The sequence below is a fragment of the Pygocentrus nattereri genome, chromosome 10, assembly GCF_015220715.1.
Source record: "Pygocentrus nattereri isolate fPygNat1 chromosome 10, fPygNat1.pri, whole genome shotgun sequence".
NCBI lineage: Eukaryota > Metazoa > Chordata > Actinopteri > Characiformes > Serrasalmidae > Pygocentrus > Pygocentrus nattereri.
In genome coordinates, this window is record NC_051220.1 from 32,953,783 (window position 1) to 32,977,009 (window position 23,227).

At 37.7% G+C, this 23,227-nt stretch overlaps 1 long non-coding RNA gene across 2 annotated transcripts; it reads left to right on the forward strand.

The window, feature by feature from the left end:
* Positions 1–9,684: 9,684 nt before the first annotated feature.
* Positions 9,685–13,398, forward strand: LOC108423426. 2 transcript variants are annotated; one of them, XR_001857556.2, is made up of 5 exons: positions 9,685–9,729; positions 9,823–9,887; positions 10,519–10,590; positions 10,734–10,821; positions 12,142–13,398. It is a non-coding gene; the product is annotated as an uncharacterized LOC108423426 (long non-coding RNA). The 2 variants fall into 2 exon arrangements; XR_001857555.2 differs by having other exon boundaries at positions 10,519–10,821.
* The last annotated feature ends 9,829 nt before the right edge of the window (positions 13,399–23,227 follow it).

Here is a 23,227-nt window from a genome sequence, read left to right on the forward strand (position 1 = left end):
AACACTTCCTGTGAATCCAGTATTCATGCTTTAGAAATACACCAATAAGCATATATGGATACATATCTATCTATCTATCTATCTATCTATCTATCTATCTATCTATCTATCTATCTATCTATCTATCTATCTATCTATCTATCTGTATCTTATAACTACATGCATAACACTTTAAAAAGGTATATGACTTCAGAATGGCAGGTTTTATAATATTGTAATGCACTATAACAAGGTTCTGATACAGTTTCTGTATCAGACCTACATACATATACATTCAGGCAAATATTAGATATAATTAGTTCTGCCACTAACAGCTATGGCTGTTAGTGCGTCACTTCTCTCAAACTGTCAAAAGGAATCAGTAAACGTGCTCAGATATTTTCTCAATGCCAAACGGTGTCAACATTAATCAGTCACACAAACAACCTAATACTTAGTTGCTTGAGTAAGGCTGAAGTTGTTATTCATGTTGTTCATGCAAAAACTTTTTACATAGTGCAGGAAGCAAGGAGTGGAGAATAAAGTACAAAACCTGACAAAACTACACATTTAATTCTTGGCCCATTATTGCAGTAACCCACAGTTACTTGTCAGAGTTTTGCTCGGTGATGAGCAGCAGGCAGTAAATTCGTTAGTCTCTGTGGTTCCACTGGGAATCAAGAGAGTGTGAAAAATGTGTTTTCAGTTCTTGAACCGCCATCATTGACAATGGCTGATGCTTTCTGTCCTTTGCTTAGTAAGAGACAGAGACAGAGTGCACTTTGTTATACAGTCACAAGCCAAAATATTGTGAAGGACACTAAGGCACAATTGTTTATGTGTAAAAAAAAAAAAAATTAAATGCCGTGTGCAAAAGTTATGACGCCTATTACATTTCATGTTCTATTTTTTCCAGTATGTTAAAATTAGCTAAAATTAGCAGAAAATCCTGTATAGTTTGTTCCCTGTAGAGGACTTGTTAACTGATTTTCATGATTTTATGTTCAGCTGATGTAGTGATCTACAGTGTTCACTAAAAATTACAAGTGCATTGTAGTTGTACAAGTGCATTGTGTCCACCTTAAAATCACTCTAGAATTTTATGACTCATGAAACGGAAAAAAATGTCCAACATATGTAGAAACGACCTAAAATTATTTTAAGCATTCTCAGCATGTTTCGTAGGAATAGTAGTGAGGTTCATGTTGGATAGGTACCAGTAATGTCTTTTAAAAGGAGATCTCAGTGTGTGAAAAACTGTTTTAAAGTGCAAAGATCCTACACATAATGTTACTACTATAACTGTATGTTCAAGCTAAAGTCTATTCAGGAGCATCTATTTTTATGAATGCAGAGGGAACCTGAAGTATACACACAAAAACAAAGTGCTTTAGCTTACCCACAGGCCATTTATCATTCATTCAAATTCTTTCCACCTTGAGGAATTTGCCTGTTGTTGATAGACGACAGAATGGAACTTGTGGCAAGTCTTCCCGGAGCATTTGAAGCGATGACGATGTCATATGAGCTAACGTGACTGCAGACAGCAGACCAAGAGACATTCCTGGGGAACAAAACACCCAGAGAAAAACAGGATCCAGGGAAGTAAAGTAAAGAATAGCAGGACTCATCCTGTTGTGGTCTAAGCTATGTTTTCAACCTGCTGATTTTAAAGTCTGGTTTCCTGTCTTTCCTCTTACTTTGGACATATCGGACATTATCTGAACAGAGAGTCAGACCATGTTTTAATGGAGCGAACAGAGCACACAGGTGCATAAACTGGAGTGGAATAGGAAGTGGATATTCAGGTTATGATAAAGAACTGTTATAATGAACTTTCCTTGAATATTTGTCTTGAAAACGTATCAATGGAAACCTTTTGTAACCTAATCTGGTCATCAGATTGAACGATTTTCCATTCGCTGTTGGAGCAATAGTTAGAAAAAGATGGTCTGTTATGGTTTGTTTTTCAGTAGCTCTCTAACTAAAGACTTAAATCAATAAATCTAGATTATCATGCAATTATAGAAAGGTTCCTCTATCTTGAGAGTGCCTTCCAGCAGCAATTTAATCTGGGCTGATTTTGGCACCATATTTATTTGTTCATCCTTTAGTAAACTCAGCTAGCCAAAATATTTCCTCTTTCAGGGCAGGAAGAGAGTCCAGCTGAAGGCTGCAATTTAAAGAATGCAGACCATTTGTACAGATTGTGAGTGGCATACACATGGTGTGAGTTCTACTTCCATACAACAATAACCGTGCAGCATTGTGCTTCTTGATGTTTAATAACATCAAATACATTTGGCCGCCATCTCATACATCTCATACAGATTTTAGGTCAAGAAACAGAAGAAGTGCAATATGAATATAATAAACATTAATGCTATTACTGTAGTAGTTGCAAGTATTTAGAGATTTTACCTATTTGATACCAATTTTCCCAGATGTGCAAGTACATGAATTAGCCCAATCACACAAAGTATATGTCTAAACAGAAAAGTTAGAATAGTTTATTCAAAAGTCAAAAGTTGCATCATTCAGGCAATTAGATACAACTGCAGGAGAAATACTACCACCACTACTGCTACTACCACTACTACAAATAGGACTACTACTACTACCACTGCTACTACCACTGCTACTACTACTACTACTATTACTACTACTACCATCACTACCACTACTACTACCACTACTACTACTGCTTCTACCACTACTACTACCACTACTACCACTGCTGCTACTACTACTACCACCACTACTGCTACTACCACTACTACTACTACTACTACTACTGCCACTGCTACTACCACTACTACCACTGCTGCTACTACTACTACTACTACCACTGCTGCTACCACTACTACTACTACTACCACTGCTACTACCACCACTACTACTACTACTACTACTACTACTACTACCATCACTACCACTACTACTACTGCTACTACCCCTACTACTACTACTACTACCACTACTACCACTACTACTACTACTACCACTGCTACTACCACCACTACTACTACTACAACTACCATCACTACCACTACTACCACTACTACTATTGCTACTACCACTACTACTACTACCACTGCTACTACTACTACTACTACTACGACGACCATCACTACCACTACTACTACCACTACTGCTACTACCACCACCACTACTACTACTACTACTACTACCACCACTGCTACTACTACTACTACTACTACTACCACTGCTACTACCACCACCACTACTACTACTACTACCACTGCTACTACCACCACTACTACTACTACTACTACCACCACCACTACTGCTACTACCACCACCACTACTACTACTTCTACTACTACCACCAGTACTGCTACTACTACTACTACTACTACTACTACTACCATCACTACCACTACTACTACCACTACTACTATTGCTACTACCACTACTACTACCACTACTACTACTACTACTACCACTGCTACTACTACTACTACTACTACTACTACTACTACCATCAATACCACTACTACTACCACTACTACTACTGCTACCACCACCACCACTACTACTACTACTACCATCACTACCACTACTACTACCACTACTACTACTGCTGCTCCCACTACTACTACCACCACTGCTACTACTACTACTACTACTACTACCATCACTACCACTACTACTACTGCTGCTCCCACTACTACTACCACTACTACCACTACTACTACCATCACTACCACTACTACTATTACTACTGCTACTACTACTACTACTACCACCACTGCTACTACTACTACTACCACCACTACTACTACTACTACCACTGCTACTACCACCACCACTACTACTACTACTACTACTACTACTACCACCACTACTGCTACTACAACCACCACTACTACTACTTCTACTACTACCACCAGTACTGCTACTACTACTACTACCACTACTGCTACTACCACCACCACTACTACTACTACTACCACCACTACTGCTACTACCACTACTACTACCACTGCTACTACCACCACTACTACTACTACCACCACTACTACTACTACCACTGCTACTATGACTACTACTACTACCACTACTACTACTGCTACTACTACTACCACTGCTACTACCACCACTACTACTACTACCACTGCTACTACTACTACTACTACCATCAGTACCACTACTACTAACACTACTACTACTGCTAGTACCACTACTACTACCACTACTACTACTACTACTACCACTACCACTGCTACTATGGCTACTACTACTACTACTACCACTACTACTACTGCTACTACTACTACCACTGCTACTACCACCACTACTACTACTACCACTGCTACTACTACTACTACCATCACTACCACTACTACTACCACTACTACTACTGCTAGTACCACTACTACTACCACTGCTACTAGCACTATTACTACTACTACTACTACTACTACTACTAACCCTAACCCTAACCCTAACCATATATATATATATATATATATATATATATCCATGCGTTGGTTTCTGTGACATCACAGAAACAATTAATTCTAGATTGGCTATTTTTGCATATATAGGCTGGTTTTCCACATATGGGCTGTACAGACTCTGGAGTGAATGATGTTTTAAGTCACTGACAGTGTTTGTAAACTACATCAAACACTTTCCTTCCAAAAAAAGTGAGGAATGTCTGTTTTTCCTTGATATGAGCCCTTGAAGGCAGCTGATCATCTATAAGTGGTGAACCTTTTATGAAGAGTTAGCCTGCCATCTTAGCTAAATCAGTCAGTATATTATGGGATGGCTCATATTTGAATCATTCACACCAGGCTATAATGTGGAGTCGGAATCCAGCAGAACAATGTCTTTATTATGATTAAATGCCTCTTTACTCCATTTACAGCTACACATCTATGCTGTCCTAGAGGCAGAAAGCATCTCCTTTCACTGCTCATACTCAGTCTTTAAATCATCCTCACTGGCTCAGCATTAGTTGCTGTAGTGCAGCAGGGTGTCATGGGAATAGGTGTGTGCTTTCCATTTTGTCTGAGTGTCTACAGGAAGGGGGCAATAAACATGCATGAATAATGGATCAGTGCTTTATTCCTGAGCATCCCAGCCTCTCAGAGTTGCAGAGCTGGAAAGGACAAGGACGTAATGTACTGATGGTCCAAAAGATGAAACACCACTGATTTATTCCCTGATTCCACTGACAGCAGCACAAAGAGAGATATTTGTTTTCTGTTTGTGCCTGTAGTGCTACCACTCTGAGCACAAGATTTCATTTCCTCCGCCTCTGTTATGTGGTCTTCTATTAAAGTTGTGGGGGTTAAGAAAACCTCACTGGACATATTGTTGCTATTGTAACAAAATCTCATAATGTCTTTTAAAGTGGCAGCTGCCTTGTATGTTATGTGAACAGTCCACAATGATGGGACCAAGAGAAAACTTAAATATCAATAATACTAAAATATCTTCACCTTAACGTATACCAAGGTTTTTGCCTTGTCCTGTAAAACTCCCATTTTAGATATTTGATGTTTTATTATGATGGCAGCAATATGCTGCTGATATACAAGTTCTTCATTTCAGGAGAGATTTCTGAGGAGATTAGATCTGAGACAGTCCATTTGCATACAGAAGAAGTCAAAACTAGTTTCAAAAACTGCAGTTCTACTTTAAATCATTCTTCTAGGGCTTCATAAATGAGCCCAATTAACCTCATCATTTTGTTTTCATGTTGTAGGTGAGAGCTTTGCCATGCTAGGGCCAGTTCTTCTAATCTAATGAGGTTGTCCACAGAAAAACTCCATCTTTCATTATAGCAAGATTGATTTTTTGTTAGTTGATGGGGAGATAAATGTCACAGAGCAGTAACCAAATATTTTTTTGGCTGTTAGGTAAGGTAACCAGCTGAGGAGGTATTTTTCCTATATTGCATGACTGTTTAGTTGTTACGTGTTTATTTAACAATCAGATTATATATTAGAGATTATAGATTATATATTAGATATTATAAAATCAGTGATATTGCTAACACTACAGCTCAGCACAGGATAGCTGAAATGTATTTTTTCCCCATTTGTTTGTTTTATATGTTTTTTAACTGCAGGTGAAATGATTGATGTCTTGTTTGCCACAATTAGACAAAAGGTATCAAAAAAGTGTTGTTTTGGTATCAGTACTGAATTTAAGGTGTTATATCAGGATCAAAAATGTTACACTCAGCCCCAGTGATGTCTGATCTCTCTCTCTCTCTCTCTCTCTCTCTCTCTCTCTCTCTCTCTCTCACACACACACACACACACACACACACACACACACACACACTCCCAGACATAATCAGATTAAAGTGATTGTACTTGATCTTACTGAACATCAATTATTCATTAATGCTGCTATTATACACATTATACAGAATGTCTTATTAATAAATACAGCCCTAAAGATTTCTGTCAAACTTTGGCTTCGTTTACAAATCAATGACTTATTGTGGCTTTCAGAATGTCTCTATGGGCTCCTTCTTCACAGCAACAAAGCGCCTATCCCTCCCAGTCCTCATGGCTCTAGCTTATCCCCATTTAACGGGGATCTTGTCACTGTGTGACTACAAAGCTGGGAACTGGCTGACCCAGGCTTTTTTTTTTTACTGGGCTCCACAGCTGTCATCGGCACAAATGGTCTGAGGGGCACTTCCGCTCCAGCCTGACCTAGCTTTGATTTTTTTTCCCCAAAGCAGCGTCTCAGGAGCATAACCAAAAACAATAGTGACATTATCCATAGAGTTCTGGTTGAATATCCGGGGCCTAAATTAAATATAATTGAAGATGTTCAAAACACATGAATTTCAAAGAAATGTACTATATACAAAGAAATCAACAGAAACTTACACAGACAACTCTGTCTATTTATGTACTGAGCTGTTTATGTAAGCTTCCTCTTTAGCATTTGCCTCTGCTTTGTTTTCCTATGCCAGATCTTCACTGGATGGCGGGAATAGCACAGAACTATTGAAGACTGAGCAGCAGACACATTAATTGAATATTGATTGCAGTTCTGTGGGTTCCTGCTGTTCCTGACACACACATTGACAAATGCTTTGTCTCTGCTCTTTCTGTGCTGTGTGCAAAATGCTGTTGTGGAAAATCAGGAGCACATTCTGAGTCATTTAGCTGAAAATATAACACATTTATAGTGTATCTGGACAATATGTGCAGCAGAACAGTATCTTAATCCTACTGAACACTGATGGTAAGATTATTGTTGCTGTAATTAGTAATGAATTGAAAACCATCTGCTCAGCAAAGGCCAAACTGATTTCTCTCAAAGTTGACTGTATGCAAAATTGTACTATATCTGCTTGAATTGTTTGCTCCCTCACAGAAAGGCACAAGCATTTCGCATGTGATCATATGTGAAATGTTAAAAAAGAAAACACACATTCACAAGTACATAAATGCTTAAATTTAAGGAACATACAGCGAGTCTTATGTCTTAAGCGCAAATTAAACACTTGTAAATGGCTTATTCATTTTGCAAAATTGTAGGTATGTTATTATAAAAACACTAGTGATTGTAATAAAAGGTACAATAATGCACAAGAAACACTTTGTTACAATGCATTTTAGCATTTAGCATTTTATTCATTCTAGGTAGTGCCAAGTGACTTTTGAAGTTGTATTTGAGCTAATAAAAATGTAATAAGTCAGTAAAAATTGAATATGTGCTCCAAATTCTAAAGTTCCAGTCATCACTAGGAGGCTAAAAAGAACAAGTTTTCAGTTTGCATCCTGTATTTTCAAGTCAAGATCATTTCATGGCTTTTTGGTAACTGAAAACATAGATGCTGAGCATATTTTAATTATTTAATCATTTTATAAATTATCAATTGAACTTACATGGAACAGTTTTTGTACTCAAAATGTTTTCAATAGCCATTAAATTTGTGATTTAAATGGATTTGTTTAACCTTTAATGAGTGATGACTAAAAGTCTACTTTATCATTTAGAGCACATCTTGAAGTCTTGAAAGAACCTAGAGGAACAAAATGTTGACATTCTACATGAATCTAGTTGACCAACAGTTTGCATAACCAGGTCAAGTGTTTATTGTGCAATATCACAACTAATAATAGCAGATTTCACATATTAGACATCCGGTGTTGTATTAAAACAGATCATAATGATCAAAGTTTAAGTCACAGTGAATTAAACATTTATTTTGAGTTTAATTTGATATTTACTGAACAAAGAATGCGACCTCAATAAACCTGCATATTTGACCTATATAATAAAGTGTTACTGATACATGTTATATAATTGAATAATTATGTGAGAAATTGTCTATCAAATGAAACATGAGTCCACATATGGAAAAATAACATGTAAAGTCCTTGTGATTACTCTGTAAAGGATGGCACAGGACCCAACCAAAACATCATTCGGTTGAAAATTTTACCAATATTTGTGTTTGTCTCTTTATATGTTAGATATTAACATTACATTCAGCACCCAGTTCAAACTAACAGGTCAATTCAAGAAAACATGCACTTCTATTTGAGAGTTCAGTCTCATGAGACCGTATCTGTCCTGATATGAAGTGTTGTGGTTAAGTTATAAGGTTATTTGTAAGTGGCTTCAGTATTAATATTGTATAATAACCTAGTTTAATATGAGAATAAATACTGAATCTGTAACAAGAATTGTATATTAATTCTAACATTATTTTATTTATAATTATAGTAATTGTAGTATAATACAATATAACACAATGCAATTATATAGTAGTATAATATATATATATATATATATATATATATATATATATATATATATATATATATATATGTGTGTGTGTGTGTGTGTGTGTGTGTGTGTGTGTGTGTATGTGTGTGTGTGTGTGTGTGTGTGTGTGTGTGTGTGTGTGTGCGTGTGTGTTTACATATATATGTGTGTGTGGAATTTTTGACCATTCTTCCAGAAGAGCATTTGTGAGGTCAGACACTGATGTCTGAGGAGAAGGCCTGGCTCGCAGTCTCCGCTCTAATTCACCCCAAAGGTGTTCTATCAGGCCTGCACAAAGGTCAGTACTCTGTGCAGGCCAGTCAACTTCTTCCACACCAAACTCACTCATCTATATGTTTATGGACCTTGCTTTGTGCACTGGTGCGCAGTCCCCATCCCCAAACTGTTCCCACAAAGTATGAAATTGCATGAAATTGTCCAAAATCTCTTGGTCTGCTGAAACATTAAGAGTTCCTTTCACTGGATGCAGCTGCTCAGCCATAGAAACCCATTCCATGAAGCTCTCTATACTGTTCTTGAGCTCATCTGAAGACCACATTAAATTTAGAGGTCTGTAGCGATTGACTCTGCAGAAAGTTGGCAACCTCTGTGCGCTATGTGCCTCAGCATCTGCTGACCCCGCTTTGTCATTTTACGTGGCTGACCACTTCAGGTCTGAGCTGCTGTCATTCCCAATCACTTCCATTTAGTTATAATACCACTGACAATTGACTGGGGAATATCTAGTAGCAAGGAAATTTCACAACTGAATTCACTGAGCTCTGATCAGCTGATACAAACAGAATTCATACAACAGTAAATTACATTGTCTTTGTTTAACAGTTATATAACTTCTTTGGATCTCTTTCACTGAATGTCTGTTTGAGCACACTGTGTACTGTAAACACTGGTTGCTTTGGTCATCGTGTCCTGCTGCCCTGAATTACAGGAACACATCTGGCTGTTCATGAGGTCTTATCTGTCTCATTGACCTTTTATATACTATAATATAATTAAATTAAAAAATAATAAGAGATGCCTCAAGTATCTTTTTTTTTTACATAGAACAAATGGAGTGTGGGAATTCTGGCTTCTGTGATTTAGGTCAACTCTACCAGAGTCACCCCAAGGTAAGCAGCAGCTGGCTTTAAAAATGTCTTTCGTTTGATGGAAGACTAGACTTCTGGATGTTTTCCAGCACCTGCCTGTGCTGAGTAGAGTGCTTGTGAAGTTCAGTAGAAGTATCAGTGTTTAAGAGCAGGGAATATGCAGTGAGCCAGGGCTATGGCCCATTTAAGGAAATCTCCAAAAGGGTCAACAGCATAGTCACTTTATGTGTGTGTGTGTTCTGCCTTTGTAGGAAATGTCAGGTGCAGCAGAATTGTTCTGATTTTGTGAATTGCTTTGTTTAAGACTGAAAGGGTAAAATAAGTTCTTTACTGAGGTTAAAGTTTGGGTAAAGTTAGTCAAGCTTAGAAAATTATAATATTTCTATCAGCAAAATATATATTTTAATCAAAACGTACAGTTTAACCATGAATGCCCAAACTTTTCAATTGTAAATATATATATATATATATATATATATATATATATATATATATATATATAAAATACATGTATAGACATGTATGACTTGTTAAATATTCGTTTTACTCCTCTCCAAACCACAAAATCTCTGATAGTTATCTATGCTATCTGGCACAAAGACATTAGCAGCAGATCTTCTCTGACATGGTTATCCATACCATTCTCAAACAGTGTGTGAAGGGTTGCATTGGAGTGTATTATCCTGCTGAAAGAGGCCTCTGCCATCTGGAAATATCATTGCTGGTAAGCAGTGTACCTGGTCCACAACGATGTTAAGGTGGCATGTGTCAAACTGACATCCATGTGAAATTCCTGACCAAGAATTTCCCAGCAGAACACTGCCCAGAGCATCACACTCCTTCTACCAGTTTGTCTTCTCCCCACAGTGTATCCTGGTGCCATCACTTCCCCAGATAATGCCACACATGTACACTGCGATCCATGTGGTGTAAATGAAAGTGGAACAGTGGGTTGGTAGGTACTTCTCATTGCTAACCAGGAGCTTCTCCATTTTGGAGACAATCTAGCCATAACAGTTTGGACCTTGTCAAAGTTGCACAAGTCTTCATGCCTACCAGTTACCACATCCAACATGTGAGCTACATGGATAGATTCTTTACTTAATGTCTAGTATTTGTCACTTATCTGTGAATTCTCATAGTATTTTAGTTTATCAGTGTGTGTGTGTGTGTGTGTGTGTGTGTGTGTGTGTGCATATTGGAGCATATTATTTCATGTAGATATCCAAATTACCTTATTATATAGATATTGTTATATACAGAAGTACTTACATGTCACAACCGTCACAACAAAACTTCTCATTTTTGTTTGTAATTTGAACATACCAGCTGCAGTCAAAATGTCTTTACAAACCGGCCAATAGAAATGATGTTGACTTGACATATAAGACAAATGGGTTGGTGTGTGTGTGTGTGTGTGTGCATGTGTGGCTGAAACAGCAGGAGGTCAGATTCTTTTTCACTGCTTTACTGCCCACTACAACAGAGACGCCTGCATAGCTGCACACACCCCACAAAAAGACGTCTGTCTCCTACTCCCAAAATGAAAGATCACACTGCAGACGGCCCAGAACACTACGCAACTGCTTTACTAAGCTTAGTTTAAATAGTACAAGAGTGGTGTGTTTTTGTTGGTGTAGGGGTTTAATCTGAATGCCCAGCTGTTACCTATAGTGAAAAAAGAAAAAAAGAAAGGAATTATGAAACTCCATGCTCTCAGTTTCAGTAACTAACATTCAGGCACATGCATGTGTATGTGTGGGTATTTATATATATATATACCTCATAACTCCAAAATGGTAACTTTACAGGAGAAGGAAAAAAGTCACTTTACCTTTAATGTAAGTCAATGGAACCAGACTTTTTTCTATGTCATTTTTGTCTGTTTCTTTTGATCCATTCTTTATGAAATTTGCACACAATGTAAAGGCATTTTTAAATTGAATCCAAAACTGAAAAACGGCAAAAATTGAGATACAAAGTTTTCTTCTGACCGCAGTAACAATAATAATAATAACAATAATAATAATAATACATTTTATTTGTAACATACTTTACATTTTAAGCAAATCTCAAAGTGCTAAATATATATGTGATATATATGTACACACACGCACACACATATATGTATATATGTCTATGTGTGTGTGTGTGTGTGTGTGTGTGTGTGTGTGTGTGTGTGTGTGTGTTATATCTCTTTCCATATATATACAGATATACACACAAATCCTTTTATATTTTAATGGAATAACCCCAATGCCCTTTTTCCCCTCAGATTTATTGTGATGACAGCTTTTCCATTACTGGCATGGCATGGTGCACAGGGTGTTCTTACACTGGGCAGGAGCAGGAACCCAAAAGGGAAATGAATGGTACTCCAGTCGCCAGTGCTTCAGCCTGACTCCTGCTGTACAGTACACTGAACAATGGAACCCATCTGTGGCATACTCTCCTAAAGAATACACGGATATGATGTATAAGAGCAAAGAGGATGGCTAATGCTTTCATTAGGATGGAACACATGCAGAGGCAGCACTGCTTATGCAACACATGAATTTTAGACAACACACCACACCTCCATGAAGAAATCCAGTATGTCATTTAGCTACGACTTGCAGCAGGTTTTATCACACCCTCGGATCTAGTTCACGCAGAAAGTTATGCAACACCTTCTTGTTTCCTTAGGAAGGCTGCCATTCATGTTGAGAATCTATTCTGTTCTTACACGTGCTTCTGTTCTGATCTTCTCTGGTAGACAAATGCAAATACACACAATACTGTTACCTCACTAAAAAGGGTGGTGATGACAACGTGGTACTTTTTGCATAGGAAAGCTAAAAGCAGGTGAAATTTACTTGATTTCTGGTCTTCAGCTTGTTGTTTATGGAAGGAAGAGCCATAAAACACAATAGACATAAGTGCCACTTGAAAACACATTGTTCTCATCCTTGGATTTTTGCAAAAAGTAAATGTTCCAACTTTTTACAGTGAAGAGCGCTGACAGAGAGCTTTTTTGGGATGTGTTTAATGAATCGCACCTTCTGGACTTGCATGGACAGGCTGGCCAAAAGAACTGAAGTACACACACATGAATCATTCAACTGAACACACTGAACACACAAAAGTCCAAAACACATTTTGGACTTTTAACTAATGTGGTCTTTAGACGAAAATCCTTTTGCTTTAAATTGCCCTGAATGTTAATTATGAGCTTCATTTATTAATGGAAATGATTAAACATTCCATTTTGTTAATAATAACAAATAATAACACCTCTGAAATGTTAACAAATGTTTCAATTGTAACAATTTTATCTAATATTGAGCAGAACTCAAAAACCTTAGCTAGCAAGCGAACACAGCTTTGAACAGAAAAAAATGCTTCATTTGATTCATATTTGTAAAGGATTTTACTACAATAAACGTTACAGCAACACACATTTCTTCATTGCTTTTTATTTCAGCTTACTTATTTTTGGCACGAGTGGAGTTGATGTCATTTATTTTATTCATGTGAAACTGATGTATATAGTGTTGTGCACACATAAAATTAGAAAGTTTTTCATTAAAATGCAAAAAAGTTTCCTGAATTACAGAAAATATATGTTTTGGTAGTGACAATTTGTAATGTTACAGACTGATTTTCAGACTTTGGGACATGTTTACTTCAAAATAATGTGATCTAACTGCTCAGCATGTGGCCATGAGGGACAGGCACACAGTCTCACTGTGTGGCTAAAATAAGGCTCTGCATATGTACTAGAACTCAGTGTGTTCCAGTAGTGACATTAAAATGTGTGATAGCATGTTTTGAAGTCTTTTTATTTAAAAATTAAAGTCATAACAAAAAAGTCTTTCAACTTCACATCTTTCAAGAATTCAGTCTTTTTAAAAGCAATATTGAAAATAAAATACAAAAAAAAAGAAAGTGCCCTATTAATGATGATTTATGTAGACATCTAACTTATTACTACCTCAAACAATGCCTTGGGTTTAAACAGATCATAGCATAATCCTTGTAAATATCTAAGGTTGAAAACTTTGTCTTTTTTTAAGTTTTTTTTATGTGGGACTGCAGTTTAAACTAATTTTGTAAAATGGTTCATATTTAATTACAGTTGCAACAAAACCCTGTATCTCCACTTTACAGGAGAAGCTAAAAAGGTTCTTAGCTTTTAACGGAAGTTAATGGAACGTTTTTTTCCTGTCATGTTTTTTGATCGATTTATCATGAAATATTGCTACATTGAAGGGAGAGCTGAAATATTCTAATTCTGAACAAATGGAGATATGAGGTTTTGTTCCGTCAGTGATGATATGAAATGAATGACTGTATGAAATAAACTGTGCATGAATCTGTAACGAGTGCATTGGGATTAGCTGGGGGTCCTTCTGGGCAATACCTGTTGGTATTTGAGGATGTGTTTGTTTTAAGTTGTAAACTAGATATTTCTGCAAGCTAGTTTGTTAACTCTAATACTGAGGTCATGTTAAACAACTTACTGAGATGGACTGAAGCTAACAAAGACTCTGCAAAGTAAGCAAAGCAAGCTGAGCAAAAAGATCATTGTTGCCAATGATATATAGTGAAAACACTTACTTACAAGGCGTCAGCTACAATTTAAGACATTTCTTGTCAGTCAGTGGGGAAGTTATGCTGTAGAAATGTGAAATGTGCTATGTTCAGCTGCTTTAAAGTGAATATTGTGTGCCAGAGGATGGAGAGTCAGAGTGATTAATCTTAGAAGTGGCAGCTGCCTCTGAGGAACAAGTATTGATTAATTAAAGACCAGTCATGTTTTTTGGCTCCAGCACTGTGATTATTTTGCTACATGTTAAGATTGAGATACACCTTGAAGCACATTAAAAATTCATTCATAGGCCGGCCTGTCACAAACGTGACTTATTATCTCATGATTGACTGCCATGGCAATAATTGTGGTTAACAATTGAATTGGTTTTAGGTCATTGAAGTATAAGCATAGGTAGTCTGATTGGCCTATTAGCTGTCTTCCTTCCTAGTTGTTGATACTAAGCTCCCAACTAGCAAAAGATATAAATAAATAGAGCTCAAATAAACAAACATTACTCACTGCTGCACTTATAACAATGAGAGCTGTTTTTGTTTTCTTTCAACCCAGTGGATGTCAGGCATTCGTATCCTTCCCTGCAGGAGATGGACTACATCTCCCAAGATCCTCGGGAGTCTCACGTGACTCCATACTCTCCACCGCAAACCTATCAGAGATCTCAGTCCCCTGATTATTAATGGTCCACACCTGTATGTTATCAGGTGACAAATAGCTTAGACTATTTATGCCCGGGCTTTAGGTAGTCAAATCAAATCAAATCAAATCAAATTTATTTGTATAGCGCTTTTTACAACAGATGTTGTCACAAAGCAGCTTTACAGAATTTCGGAAAAGACAAAGTTTCAACAGGACTGTAAGAATGTACAGAACCCCCCAGTGGGCAAGCCAGGGGCAACAGTGGCAAGGAAAAACTCCCTCAGAACTGAGGAAGAAACCTTGGGAGGAACCAGGCTCACCAGGGGGGACCCATCCTCCTCTGGTCAAACTACCTACAAGTGATTATACTACTAATATTAATAGCAGTAATATTGGTATTAGGAATAACTAGGAGTCTATGAGAATATCAGCGTGGGGTGGGCAGCTCGTCCAAGGTAGGTAGTGGTAGCTGGGACATGGGCAGCTGGTCTGAAGTGGGTAGCAGGAGGGCTCAGCAGTCAGTCGTCCTTCAGTGTCCAGCCAGACATATGGGTGATTGTATACTCGGAAAGAAAGCAGGTAAATGGAATTAGTTTTAAATCTATCCGTTTGTACTTAAACAGGGAATGTAAACATTTACAGAGTGTGGCTAACGACTCCAGCACATCTGACTATGACAGCTTAACTAAAAGGAGAGAACCAGAAAGACACACAGACACCGCAGCACTCTGAAACAGTTTGGCATCCCTCCGCTCCACCGTCCACAAACTTGAGTGACCGTGTGCGAGCAGCGGGACGACAGCACCAGCGTCTCAGTTTACTATAATTCCCTGTGTCCATGGACCCCTGGATCTGCTGCCTTTATCTAAGGGGGAACATTAGCTACCAAAAGCTAAACTGAACAAGTGAGTTTTCAGCCTAGTCTTAAAGATTGAGACTGTGTCTGTGTCCCGAACAGTTTCTGGAAGATCATTCCAGAGTTTGGGGGCTTTATAAGAAAAAGCTCTTCCCCCAGCTGAAACCTTCACATTGTAGTCACATTGCAAAGTACTGTTTCACTGAGCGTTCTTCCTATGTGCTGTTTGCTTTCATGTTCTGACCTCCCTACCTGTTCATTGACTTTTTGCCTTTTCCCTTTTGGTACCTTAACTGGTGTTTTCTGATTTGTGGTTTTGACTCTAGTCTGGACATTGACTACGTTGCTGCTTTACCCTTTAACGTTTGTGATTTGTTTTGTAATAAATCACATTGGTGTTTTTATCCGTGTTCATCTGCGATTCTGTCCACATCACAGTGGATGCCTAGTTCACATTCTGTCTGATGTGACAAACATATAGAAGTACCACATTTCTGTTCACTTTCACACAGGAGTCAGAGTTTTACATGGTAGTACTTCACACTTTCCCACAATGGCAAAAACAGCAGCCTTCTGTCGTAGCAGGTGTTGAATTCAATGCCGGCTGAGTCAGATGAGCAGGTGAAGCTTCTTGACGCAGGTGAGCACTTCTTTTTGTCCCTTGTGCCAGCCATTTACAGACTATTGAGTGTTCCTCTCCCACAGTTTCCCCTGCTTATGCAACACACATCTCTGAAAGACTTTGCTAAAGCTTTCCACTCAGCAGGAGGCCACTGTGAGCTCTCTGAGACACAAGAGTCATAGCTTTTGAAAATACACTATTGTCCACCTGCACAATAATAATGTGAACGACGTCAGTTGTATCCTGTCACTCTACCCTGGGGAATGAGATAAACGAAGACATTGAGCTAAATTTGAAATTATGTACAATAATACAGTACAATATGTACAATACTAATTAACTCACTGTACATATAATTGTGTATATCACTGGAAAACACATGCTTTACTTTTAATGTAAGTCAGTGTTACCAGACCTGTTTCCAAGTCATTTTGGGCCTTTTCTTTTGGTCCATTCGTCTTGTCATTTACACACAATGTAAAGGGCAACAGGGATTTTTAAGTTATGTCAAAAAGCCTTTTGTCGTTTTTCAAAAACATGTAGTAATCTGCATGCATATTTTTCCACACCTTCAAAGTTCAGTCTTAGATTCAGTCATGCATTTTCTGATCCAATTACTTGAATTTCTCATGATCCAATCCCTCTTACTTTAGACTCATCTGTCCACATCTCAGATGTTGTTGTTTTTGTGCAATATTTTCCTTTGTTTGTCTGTCTCCTTTTCTCAGTTACAGCTTCTTGTTAGCTACACATCCTTTCAGACCCATAGTGTTGAGTTGTCTTCTCACAGTGGAAGGATGGACAGAAACACCCATGGATTTTAAAGACCTGAAGCAAGAGTGGAGTGTGACGGGGAGCGAGGAGGCGGACGCATATGCGCATATGCATATATGAGATAAGCGAGATTTATTAAGGGCAAATCCAAAATCAGGGTCATAACGGTCCAAAGTCAGATGGCCAACACAGAGAGATCGGGGAACAGACATGATATAAATCAGAATCAAACATATAAACAAAGACCAATACAACCAACACCAGAACAATCAACACAGCATATAACAATTCAGACAAAGACCAGCACTAGACTAATGAAAACACAGGGCTTAAATACAAGAGGGCTAACGAGGGTTCACAAGACACAGGTGGAAACATAGGTGAGAACAATCAGGGGAGGAGTCACCAAAACAAGGGGCCAGACTAGGAAACCAAAACAAATGCACATGGAAGATCAAAACACGACACGAACACATGGACAGGACTGGGAGGGGCCAATCGTGACATGGAGCTTGAATTTCTCCTCTCTCTCAAAGCTTTATGTGCTGTTTATCTGATGGTGACATATTTGGTGGTCTACCAGGTCTTGCACAGTTTTTAATAGTCCAATTTTGTCTTCACCTTTTTATAATTTTTTGAACTTCACTTTTGGGAACTCCTGTTTTTCCCACTTATTTTCTTTTGACTTTTCTTATTCCTTATCAAAGCAGACTATTTTATATCTAATCTCAGAAATCTCTTGTTTAGCTACTGTAAATGCATATGAGAAGGAAAGGTGTGCTTGGTAGCTGGTCTCATGAATGTTAGTGTCTCTTTAAAGGAGAACACAATACCATTAAATCCTTTGGGAGCAGCTTTTGTTATGAGGACACAGCTGTCACTGGTTGGTTTTAAGACAGGAAGAGCTAAAGTGGCAGTAGTGTTAAGAAGAATAAAAAGTGGACAAATTAATGCTGATAGATTTGACATAATGCTTATGATATAATATATAGTAATGTAAGAATTAATGGGGTGGTCTCTGAATGTTGAACAGTGTTGTTGGTAAATATACGCAATATAATGCCTTTGAATAACACTGTAACCTTTGGTACAAGCACTGTATATTTTGTTGCCATGAATAATCTCACATATCACACTGTGTTGTAATGAACACAAACACACGCTCATGTATTTCCTCCAGGGAGTGTTCTCCATTTCATACCAGACGACACAAACACATAAAGATATCCTCTGCCTTCTGTCTCCTCATGACTCATGAACATACATACACATATACTCTTGCACCACCCTCTTTAGCCAGACGCAGCGTGACAGCCCTTAGCATGCCTAATTAGTGACTGACAGATGTGGGTCAATGCAGTTGGTTGAGGACAAGCTCAAGGCTGTTCTGAGCTACAGCCACTGGAATACTTCTTGTCATCACCCCTTTATTACACTGCAACATTTACAAAACCGATGATTTCATTGATTACAGCATCCAGTAGAGCACTGATGATGATGAAACACAGCATGCAGACAGAAGTGGCAAGCTTGTTTCTTGAAATTCCCACATTTATCACATCCTGAGGTTTATTTTTCAGTAATTACATTGAAAACCATGCAAACTGAGTTATTTTATAAAACCAAGGAACAGATGTATCTTTTAAGTGGTTAATTTGTTTTAAAAAATGACACATTTGCACAGAGTCTGTGAAGACACCGTACTAAATAGTAATTCTTTTCAAACCTCTTTGTCCAAAATTCAGGGGTGTAGCTGGAACTTTTAGAATAGGATGGCCAGGTAAGACCCAGAGATTTAAGTGGGGTGACATGCTGCTAAGTAAAAAACCTACACAAGATAGTGTTTTTGTATTTAAATGACATAAAAGCTGATGCATTTATCTCGGCATGTAACTAAATCTGCCCATCTTTTTACATGTAAATAAAATAGTACATCAATGCAATTATTTCCATAAGTAAACTGAAAGATGAACCAGTGTTAAGGTAACATATTTTAGTCATTCATGAGGAAATTATGTATTTGCATCAAGTAAATTAAGTGTGGAACTATATACAGAGCACAACATTAACTTCTCATATAGACAACCACAGAAGATATTAATCCCTTAAATTGCCATGGCCTGAAGTTTATAACAATATTTTTATAACATAAGAATAGCCCAGCCAGTTTGTACTGAAGTCCCTGTAGTTACTGAATAATAAGCCTGAGTATGTAATAAGCCTGACATTTTAAGTGGTTAGTTTAGGTTGCATTCCTTACAGGTTTTACAGTCTAATGATTAAAGATAGGCAAAATGGTATAAAGGGAGCTACAACACATGCATGTATTGAACTGTAAAAAGAAATTAGCATGATAAATGATGATAGCTGACTCACTGATAGTTAACTCATCTTACTACTGAATAGCCTACTTGATAATGTAGCTCATGGAGCAGCACTGCTGAAGGGACACAGCGCACATTTACTCTTCTGTTTGCTGAATTAGCTTATCACAGGAAGAACACTAATAATTCAATACAGCATCATTAGACACTCATTACTCATTGGTAACTAGCCTGATGGTAGATTTTTCACAATAAAGCATAATTGATGTTTTATTAACGATGGCTGACTGATGATGGCTGTCTCACTTTCACTAACTGGAGTGGCCAGATGGGTGGCCATGCTAATTCCAGCATAGCACCAACTACCCCTGGGCACCCCTTGGCTATGCCTCTTCCAAAACTGGTTGGCACAGTAGTAGAGGGAAGCTCACAAAAGTCTAACATAAAATGTATTGCCCTCTTGACACACATCATCAATTGTATTAATGTTCTATTTTAATCTGTTAACTTTGGGCAACTTTTAATTTATGTTGAGAAAAACAAAGTAAATGCATTATAGAAATATTTTAAAGAGATACTCAAAATATGTTAATTTGAGCAGATATGACGATCAGCTATATTTTGATAGATGATTTTAAAAGCCAGTGATACGTGATACTAACTAGCAAACATGACATAAATAGAGAGTTGTGTCCTGATGTTGGTGAGGTTAGTTGGCATATTGATTTTGGGTTTGGTCAGCTTGCCTGTGCAGGACTATTTTCACAATAAAAATGCAGTACTGTTCGGCATCATTGTATATATTAAATTTACATAACATTTGTAACAAGTTGTTGTTTAGCTCTAGGCCATTTGATGTTAAGTGAGTCTATTTTAAGATATTTCAGTCTATTTCAATAACATAACTGAATTCAAGTTACTTGCACATTAAATATGAATTTAAAAATCTAAAATGCACACAGAAAACCTTTTCTTTTACTTGAGCTATATATGTACCTATTCATCTTGTACCAACCAGCCCCATAATACACCAACCTGCCCCATGTTTTGAACCTGATTTGAAGGTGAACTGACATGAACAGTTGCGAATACACTAATTCCACGAGATATATCCTAACATTGAAAATATAATTTTTTTAGCTAACATGTTAAGCTTTCATTTGCTAGTTGGTTTGTCCCCATATATAGCAGGCCTGGAATATACAGCATAGAGCAAAAACTGTGCCAACCAACACCAGACGCCCCTACACTGAATGTCATGTGCACACTCATGCAGATAAATGCCTTGTATGTCTAAACTACTTGGCAAAATAAAACTTGGTTCTATTTGATGGTCTGAATAAAAAGAAGCCTAATGTACCTCCAATCCCTATCACAGACAAGCAGTGAAGCTCATGTTGTTTTGACATTATTTCCTCAGACACAGAAAGCCCTGTACTTTAGCTTAGCCTTCCCCTTTTCCCTATTGCTTTCCTATGTGAACGAAGTTGAGCTGCATAAAATGAGAAAAGTTTGATGAATTAGACAGACTCTTGGCAAACAGAGACATTGTAATTACTTTAAACCACTGAACAAAAAAGTGGAGAAGTGGCCCCAAAAGCTCACTGGGTGTTTTGTAATGAGCTTTTTTGTATTCTAGGGAAGCAGCGGCTGAGATGTGAATGGATCTGAATGGGTGCGTGACAAATAAGCCGTGAAGCATGGGAGCAAGCTCATCCATGAGTAATGGGCAAATGTAGGCCAAGCCTGCACCAGCTGAGACGGACTCTCTGCTGCGCCTGGGGAGCATCCGCACCCGGTTTAACCTCTGCTTCAGAATCACAGCAACATATTTGTCATTGTGGGGGTTTTTAATACTATGCATACACACAAATCTACAGTTTTAACTAACTGTGATTTTTTTTTTTATACCAAACTATGGCGATACAGATATGTTAGACATTTGTGGAGTTCAGCATAGATGCTGTTTCACTAAATTAGTCGAATTGATTCCATGTAGAATGGTTCTACAGTTAGCCATGCTGGTTATAGACCTATAGGCCTGTGTGACTGAGGTGTTTTTTATTACAAAAGATTCTCACTGCTTATTTATTCTTCTGATTCTCCTCAGCACAGCTGTAAGGACAATGACTGAGAAAGAACGCAGTTTGGTATGTTTTGAACTTGGATATGTTCTCTTTTCATTAACCTCATTGCAAAAAAACTGGTATATTTACATTCTCTCCCTCCTCAAAATGAAGGCTAATTCCATTGTGTTGGTGCATTTGACAATTTAGGCTAGTAGTGAGACTAGTCTCTTACTAATAGAATGGCAAAAATGCAGACGCATGTTTTTGCTGAATTTTAACAATGCCAGAAACTGTTCCAGGCTGAGTGACTCCACTCAGGAATACCAAGCAGACACACAGGTCAGCAGATGCCTGGCATTCTTTTCAAACCCTATTCTCGTAAGAAGTGATGCTTTAAAACAAGTCAGCGATTAACCATTAACAAAGACTTGGATTGGCTAGATTTTTTTTTAATTATTATTTTAAAAATGACTTTGCTGACCCCTCTAGACACGTAATGCTGGAGCTTATTCTGGAAGTTAAATGTGACACATAAAAAAAAACATTTAAAAAGATTTACAAGATTTATAGCAGCAAATTAATCACAATAACTTCTCTTTCAGTACTACAGAGTTTTTGGGCTTTTCCCAAGATCAGATAAAGCATATGCCACCTTTACTCAGACAGAAGGCTATTAAAGAACACTGGGAAGGTTTTTAGCCATGGAAACACGCGGTTCAGTCATGCGTTTGCTGGCTTATGTAAGTTTGAATCAGCAGTGCTGTGCCTGGGCTCTCAGTCTGAGACAGGGAGGTTTGATTTCTCCACTGTTGAGTTGCCATGTATAGATCTGTGGAATGTTGAGCTCTCTATAAGTCAATGCCATAAACCTGTCTTTACTAGCTGATCACCCTTAACAGCATAGCAGCAACTGCACCAAAGAGGTTCTTGTCTGTATACCAAAGGTTTTTCCTCTGAAGATACGGCTAGAAGTCTTTCTGTTGTGAAATAAGAATAGTGAAGAAAGGGGTCGGTGCAGACCAGGTCGTAAACTCACACTGGCTTTTCACACAAACACTGACGAGGTAATGTTTACAGAACATGTTATACTTCTTTCACAAACTGTGAGCAGGATAAAGGAGCACTGTCCATTTATAGTCTCTGTTCTACTGCTATGTTTTCAGTAAACCATATCCGTTTAGTTTCATACCCATACATGGATAAAAGGTGCACAATAGCCAAAATGAAAGGGAATTCCATTGTTTTTTCAAAATGTCTGCACTATTAAAACATTAATCATCTATCATTTAAAGTCATAGAAAGTAGTTTGATTGTAGATGTGCTGTGAAACTATTGCTCATAGTGGTGGTGATGGGAAACAGAACTATTTAATACTTCCAAAAGCTACATGAACTTGACTGTTTGTTTTTTTTATTGCCACAAATGTCTGTGGAAATTGTTTCCATCACATCAGCGCTATACACAACTGACAGCACATACATGCAGCACA